This window comes from Belonocnema kinseyi, chromosome 3 (assembly GCF_010883055.1).
Source record: "Belonocnema kinseyi isolate 2016_QV_RU_SX_M_011 chromosome 3, B_treatae_v1, whole genome shotgun sequence".
NCBI classification, from domain to species: Eukaryota; Metazoa; Arthropoda; class Insecta; order Hymenoptera; family Cynipidae; genus Belonocnema; species Belonocnema kinseyi.
In genome coordinates this window covers 100,314,881-100,323,779 of record NC_046659.1, presented here as the reverse complement: position 1 = coordinate 100,323,779, position 8,899 = coordinate 100,314,881, and positions in this window count along the sequence as shown.

Here is an 8,899-nt window from a genome sequence, read left to right as displayed (position 1 = left end):
TCAATGTTTATAAATCGGTTTAAAATCGTAAAACTTGATTTTAATGTCATTTTAATCAAATTTGAAGCAAATTTTAACTTTTCGCGATTTTCTGCCTTTTCAACGCCGTATGGTGGGTTGAAATGTTTGGAAAAAAAATCAAAACATGGTTTTCGATGTATTTTTTCCCGTAGAATTCGATTCTGAAGTCAAAAAAATAAAATTTTTCTTTATTTTTTTTTTATTTAAAAAAAACCATGAAAAAACCGTAAAAAATGAGGTTTCTCGAGCAAAACCCCATAAAAAAGAAGCTGGACCCTAATTTTTTATTGCAAATTCGGATTCAGCGTCGAAAAATACATAAGAATATATAGGTCTGATCAATTGCACAGACACTTTTGTTTTTTTTTGTGGGCCTGTGTTATTCTAAACTTTTTGAATTCTCTAAATTCCGTAAACTCCTTGAATATGATACATTCCGGATATTGCATGAATTCTCTGAATCTGTTGCATTCCGGAAATTCTCTAAATTTCCTAAATTCCCTGAGTTCAGATTATGTAAGAAACAAAAGAAAGAATCGATTTTCTGAATCCCTTAAAATTTTTGAATGTTATTAAATCCCTTCTATGAAATATTCTGAATTCTTTGGAATCCTATTAGTTCTTCGGAAAACTTTTTATCATTCTGAAGTCCTTAGGAGGAATTAAGGGAACTTAGACGAATTCAGAAGATTTCAAGGAATTTAAAAAAATTCAAACGTGTTTTAAGGAGTTTGTAAACATTTCAAACAATTAAAAAAAATGAAATAAAATTTAAACAATGAAGAAGAATTCAAGGGTACCAAATAGTTATTATTAAGCCATCAAAACTAAATATATTTCAGGTTCCTTTTCAATTTTCCATGTTCGAGAAATCGCTAGAATACAATAAATGCCTTAATTTCGTTAAAATCTCTGATTTCCTTCAATTCTTTGAAATTCCCCTGAAACTTGTGAATATTTTTAATTTCCTAAATTCTTTTAAAGTTAAGTACTTCCGAACTTCTTTGAATTTTTTCTGAACTCTGTGAATTACCTAAACGATCTGAGATCATGGAAATTTACTGTATTTTCTAAAATTCTTAAGTTTCTCGAATATCCTGAATAGTTTGAATATTCGGGATTTTCTTTTTTGAGTTCTCAAAATTCTTAGAATATTCTGAATTCCTGCAATTCATGTAATTCTCTGAATTCCTTGAAGTCCTTGAATTCCCTTAATGCTCTGAAATTTCTAGAATTTTCTCAACTCTTTAAATTACTTTAATGATCCGAAATCACGGAAATTCGTTCAATTGCCAGAAATCTTACAGTTCTTTAAATATCCTGAATTTGTTGAGTATTCCTAATTCCTTATATTCATTTAATTTCTTTAATTCTCTGAATTCTCTGAACTCCTTGAATTCCATTAATTTCATTACGTACTTGAATTGCCTTAATGCTAAAAAATTTCTGATATTCCGTAAATACCATGAAATGCCTGAATTCCCTGAAACTCTTGAATTTGTTGACTGTTCTAAATTCTTTAACTTCCTTTAACTCTCTACTTCTCTGACATCGTCTGTATTCAATTTTTTAAGCATGCATAATTAAAACCATGCGGTTCCAGTTTTATGTCGTAGGTGACTAAATTCGATTTCGACTTCATTCTCCTGATACTGAAAAAAGAATACTGATTTTCCTTTTCTTCGGAGAATTTCATGATTGTTTAAAACGCAACTCTTTGGATCACCTTCGTTATCAGAGGTGCAGATTGCAGTATATGAAGAAAGGAAATGAAACACGATAAAGGCTTCGATGGCCTGTTCAAGTGGTTCTCGACTAGAAAGCCGCAAATATATATTTCTCTGTCGACAGACCAAAAAGGATCTTGAAGTGGGTGAAGTGAAAAGAGGGTTGGCGAGATGGCGAGTTGATCGATCTCCTTTTTTTCATCTCGTCCTTCTCTATTAGGCGAGTTCTCTTTCGTCAGGTGGCTCTGTTGAAAGGATGAGTTATAAACCCAGAAAATATACCCTACTTTCTGCTTCTGTTTGCTACTGTTCTCACCTGGATAGCACGCAATGAGAAACAAATGGCCAGCTCTTTTGCAGGAAACAGGCGCCACGCCGCTTCGTGACATTTCATAAACCAGATGACAACGGTACCGGCCGATAAATTTAATCTCATAAATGGACACATGAGCGTCTGATTCCGTTTGTTTTCGAACCGTAATATGAACACAAATCCAAACAGGTCCTGCGGTGACATTCTTTTAATATGGACACGCGATGATGCCAGACACATTGATTTTAATGGCTGAATTAACCGCAAAGTTCTCCATCTGTCGAGTTACTTGTTCATAAAACGCAATTACGTAATTGCTGAGTGTACTAGACTCAGTCGAAGAAGCCACCACAAACCGAGCCGATAATATCATGTTGGTACAAGCGTCAATATAATCTGCAATTTTCCAAATTAACCGATACAATTCTCATGATTAACTAGAAAACCTCACGGACGGAGTAGAGTGCATTCACCCCAAAAATGCTTGCATTAATCGTTTTTCTTATGAAATTATTTTAGTTATGATTCATAATTATTTTAAGACTAAAAATTAAAGTATTGCTGGCACCAGTTTACATGAACCTAAATAAGTTCAATGCATTAGCATTACAACAAGCATTACAGGAAAACACAGCTTGGTTTAATGTGATAAACATTTACAACATCGAAATTGAGATAATTTTATATTAAGATGTGTAAGCGATCGTTATTGCACAAAAGCGCCTATATTTAAACTTTAAAGGAATGGTAGAATAGTAAAATAATAATCGTTATTAAAGAATAATGTGAATACATATAATTAAACATTACGTTTGGACCTTTTTCGTAAATATTTATTTTTAACATAACTCTCTTAGTTGTAAATTTGCATAATTTTCCTTTTTTGTAAATTCTTCAATGAAATTAAAATTACAATAAAGCACAAAAGCATATACATTTTTCTTTCGTATAATTTGTACTGCAATAAATTGTATTTATTACATAAATGAATTTTCTGCTTTATTATAATAGCATAAGTTCTCGGCAAACATGATTTTTTTAAATGTGTACAATTCTTTAATAAACGCCGAGAATATACATCATTCATAGTACACTTTTTCAAGATTTTAACTTTTGTGGAATCTTGTATTCTGTAACGCCTTGTAGCTTTTTACAATAAAGTAAAAAACAATTATTGATAAAAAGTTACACCAATTTTAAAACTGTAGAAATTCATAATTTAGTGCTATTTTTTTCTTTCCTACAAGAAAATACTAGGAAAAATGATCCATTTGTATTTAATTGTACTTTTTTATTGTTAAATTTTTTAAAAACATTTGCAGACAAAATAAAAAAAAATGCAGCAGTAGAAATGTTTTACTTTATTGTAAAATTTGTTTCCATCAGGGATCTAACCGTTAAACATCTATGGATATTCGGGAATGACTAAAACTGAGGAAAAAGCGTCAATTTTTGTTTGGCTCCCATACAAATTTTTCTTCATTTTGAAATAATTTTCTTTATTTTTAAGTTTCTAATTGAAATTAATATTTATCTGAGTAATTCTGGAATTCTGAAGTTTTCCATTTTCGATACTTATCCGTGTTAAAGATATTTAAAATTGAAAATTAGCTTATATGCTTAATTTTGAATTTTTAAAATCTTTTTGAAATTGGTCTATCTTGAAGATTATTAATGGAAAATTCCTTTATTTTTAAAATGTATAATTGACAAATATACTAATTTTAAAGTTGTTTTTTTTTTAAATCACTGCATTTCTATTTGCAAAACTTGAATTTTGCCTCAATTTGAATCGCAAATTTACGTGTGAAGCTTACAATTTATAAGCCTAAAATTTTAAAGAAATACATTTGAAAATTTTTATATTTCGCAATCATCGATTTGAAAATTTGTTAGTTTTCAAGACATTGAAGATCAAAAGTCAGGTGATTTTAATTCCCAGTCATTGAAAATGACAATTTTTCGATGTTAATCATCACAATTACCGAATTTTTAAATGCAAAACTTAAAAATTGTGAAAATTTTAAGATTTAAAATTGAAAGTCTTAAATTTAAAAGATTTTCAATTTAAAGTTTTATACTTTTCAAGAGCTACCATTAGAAATTCTTGAATTTTGAAAACATAGAATTAAAAATTATTCAATTTGCAAGATTTTTTGTTTTAAAAGTATGGCATTTTAACCCTTTTTTTCTGTGTGGAGTGGTTCAATTTTGAAAAGTTACAATTTAAAATTCTTCAATTTCAACGAATCGCAATTTAAGATTGTTTTATTTTTAAGTTTTATTAACTTGACGTGTTTATAGTTGAAAGTTATATGATCTTTAACGTTTTAAAACATGTAGTTCAGTTTTAAAGATTTACCTCGGAAATTTTTTTTATTTTCAAGGTTTTTTATTGAGGAATGTTTAATATTCAATGTTTATTATAAAATAGGTGCAATTTTGAATCATTTTTTTTACAAAATTCCATTTTTTAGATTTTATATTTAAAATGATTTAATTTGAAAGATTCAAAATTAAACTCGATTAAATTATATCGCGAAAAAAGTTTTTCGAAAATGCCGATGATCAAATTTTGCACTATATGGAGAATCACCTGAATGCATATATAAAAATTGAATTCTATTGGCTGCACCCCAATTTACATGATGCATTTATTGTACGAAAACTGAAAAGTGATAGGTTTTTTATGAGTATGTAAATTGCAAAGTGCCAGAATTTCAAGCAGAACGGAAATGCATCCTTAAAAGTAGGAATTTTATCTATGTTGTGGAAAAGATCGTATATTCGCCGTGAAGAAAAGGCTATATCGTTGTCGATCCATAAGTATGAGAAAGTGGCTCCTCTAATGTAGCGGATGCTTCCGAAACCCATAATGTCCGATTCTTTAGGAAAAATACGGTAAGAAAAGAAAGTCGGTCTGCGATGGGACGGCGGAATATATGAAATGTTCTTCTGTGGGGTAGCCGCCGATAGTTTATGTCTGAGAAGGTTCAGAAGGAAGAAAAGTAAAGAGCAAAGACTTCTGAATCAAGGAAAATTCTGGACCAAAAAGTGCACTTTTAGAGTGCAGGTCAAACTTTAGATAACTTCTGAAACATCAGAATTAGAGTTGAGAAATTTTAGTCTCGTAAACTTTTTTGAGGGCATGTTCATTACGCAAATTTTACACTCAAAAATTCTTTTGGTGTCCTAGAAATCATTCGTGTGAAAGGAACTAAAATTTTGACAGAAAAAGTTTTTCAAATTCAAAAATGAAGCGTTCACTCCTGAATTTTCTTCTTCTTCTACATCTGAGATAAACCTCCATTTTCAAGAGAGCATTTGGTATAATTGTTGTTTTAATTTAATTAGTACAGTACTTTCATCAGATTATGTATATAATACTCTAGCTTGGACCGAACCATTTTGAAATTTCGCGCTAAACGAGATTCCTAATCACAGCCAAGCAGCTGACTGCCACGTCAGTCGTATGTATTCACGGCCAAATATATTATAAAAATTATGAATCACTCTTCAGACAGCCCTACAGTCTCATACCAGGCTGATTTCGAATTAAATATCGTACATCACTCGTATGCTATGGTTTTTATAACTTGTCCTGGAAAGATTGCTTTTCCCCATGAAGGTATGTCTAACCTTACTTGTGATGTAATATTCTATCATCATTGAATGTATATTGAGTAATTGTGCAATCATTGTAACTATTTAGGGATCATCCATAAAATACGCGACAGGGGAAAGAGGGTGGTTTTTAACAAAAACATGAGAATAACAAGGGAATAAAATTTGTTTAATAAAATTTATTTAAGTACCATATTGTTTTTAATATGAAACACTTTAAATTTGTAAGATTTCAACATTTCCTACCGAAAAGAGTAATCTTCAACCCAAATTTGACTTTTTCAGAATTTATTTATTTTAATTTTTCTTCCAGCGCTAATTTTTTTAAAATGTACGAATTTAAAAAAAAAAGTTGTAATTTAACCAACTATTTACATTTTCAAGATGAATTTTCTATCTAAAAGGACAAATTTCTAAAAAACATTGGAATATTCGACCAAAAAAGTCAACTTCACACATTTTTTTAATTTTCAACTTAAAAAGATGCATTTTCGAACAATTGGTTGAATCTTCAAAAAAAAAAAGATTAAAATTCAATCCAATATTCAGTCCAATATTTCAAGGAATTTCAAATGTTTGAAAAAAGTTTCAATAGATTAAAAAAATTGTACGGGATTTCAAAGCATTTGAAAGATTTAAAGGTATTTTTAAAAACTGCAAGAAATTATCCAGAATTTGACAATTTTTTAAAGGATTTGAAATATTTTAGGGTATTTTAAACTATTCCAATGAACTTTCAAAAGATTTAAATGAATTTAAGGAAATAAAGAATATTCATTCGAACTTAAAAAATGGCCTTAAATTTAGGAAAATGTGGAACGATTTCCTAGAACCTTTAAGGTATTTAGGATATTTTAAAACATTTCATGGATTTTTAAAGTTTTTAATGGATAAGATTTTAATGGAAACTAACTTTCATATTACCGGATGAAAAGTTTATGCAACACAAATTTTATCAGTATAAAGATTAACCTATCAAACGATCGTTTTACAGACAATTACATCTTTTTCTTAAAATTTTCTTCATAAGATCTCCACGAAAATATGCTTATTCTAATACAAAAACCCTGTTACCAGATATAACCGTATTGTTTTATAATATTTTTCGATCTTTCATAAATTACTTATTTTGGTAAACAATTTAAGTTTAATTACAATTTTTAAGATTCAAGTATATTTAATAGTCTTCAATTTTTATTCAATTTAAATGTGGCAATTAAAATATGAAGTCACAAAAATTAATGAAAAACTGTTTTTTCACGGGATTAGATAAAAACTCAGGCACATGAAAAAAGTGATTATGACTCTAAAACTATTATTGGTAATAAAAAATAGATTTGTTCTATAATTCTGCAACTAATTAGGAAAAGTGCATGTATTCAACCAATTGATATGAAAACTTCTTTTAAAGATATAACGATATCATAATAATGATTATAATCAATGATTAAGGAACTCATATGAGAAAAGTAAAAAAAGGGAAGCTTAGGAGGAGGTTCAAAGGGGGAGATGTAAATTTTATATCGATCTAGAATTCCTGTGTCACTTAACAAAGTAACAGGTTTTTTCTGCAACACTGTTCTGACAAAGGACGCTGATCATTTTTCTAGCAGTTACGCCAAGCGAGGAGATTCACAAAGTCATCATGTATAAAGTACACAAAAAAACACAAACTGACTGATATTCCCATAGTAACATTGCTCGAGTTACATCCAATAAATGAAACTTTCCACGCGGAACCTTTAGTATCCAAGGTTTTTCGTTTCAGGCGATATAACAAAGGAAAAAATATGGATATAAATATAAACTTACAGGTGTAAATAATAGAAAATTATTTTTATTTTCTATTTTGTGGTATTATGTAAATTTTAATTACTGTAATTTTCTATTATTCAAGTCTGTAGTTTTCTTATAAAAAATCCCTGATGAGGAGATCTAAACTGGTTTTGAAACATGTATGGCCCAAGTAGTATAAAAAAGACGGATAAATAATAAATAAAAAAGAGCAAGGTGGTTTTAGAGACAGTAAAACATTAAAGGAAAAAAGAAGAACAAAAGAACTAGGGTCTACTATCAGGGACCAACATGTTTAAAAACTAATGTAGATTACGTCATGAGGGATTATTTATAGGGAAACTGCATGACTAAACAATCGAAAATTGTGCTAATTAAAATTTGCATAATACCTGCAAATAAGAAATAAAAATAATTTTCGATTATTGAAACCTGTAGTTTTTCTTTGAATAATCCCTCATGAGGAGATATAATCTGGTCTCAAAACATGTTGTACCCTAGTCGTTTAATAAAAGAAGGATAAAAAATAAAGCAAAAACAGCTTTCTTGAGTATATTTTTTCATAGTTTTTGTTTTCTTGCGAACATTTAATCAACAGACACATTAAGCCATAAATTCGCTATCGTTCTCTAAAGTTTGGTTCTTTGTACTGTTTTCAAAACTTCGGTTCTTTGTCAATTTAAAAAAACTTCGTTGAAAAATATTGATTTTGATAAACGTGTCATTTTCAAATGGAAATATACGACCGTACATCTAAAACTGACTATGTTTTCATACGATTGATTAGTTACTGAGTGACTTGTAAAGTGCTTGTAATATTTTTCATAAGCAACGCTAGAATGGGTTTTGCGCGCAGAAGTTGAGAAAGGCTCGAGGTCGACAGCTGTAGGGTAGTGTAAAAATCTATCCTATCGAGAACCCCTCTGAAGGGCTGCAGGGCTGCAGGGGTTGACGTAGGGGATGAAGTGGTTGGTGGGTGAGTGAATCCGCCGCGGGCGAGGCACCAGCCAGCGCAGAGGGCTGCAACAAGCGGTATTGACGAAATTGATTGCGGAGGATATAACCGAATAGGATGGCTGGCATCTCGACTAGGAGCTTCATTCCCGCTAAAACGCAAAAGGGTGAGAAAACATTGTTACTAGCAGTTACACTTGCTAGTCCCTGTTGCTTGTATATTTCCACCACACGCGTCTACGCCCCGGGGGACGAATGCGGGAAATCAAGCGAGGAAGAGGAAAGGTTGACGAATACTCAAGGGTATAGTTCAAGATTACGTCAAGTGGCAACTCGCAAGACGTCTTTCTATTCGGTTGATGCAACCATATCTATTCTTTTTGGACATTAAGGTCTTCTTTATTCTCTGAAACTTTAAATACGTCATATAAATATTGTAACTCTAAGGGTGGATTTATAAATACGA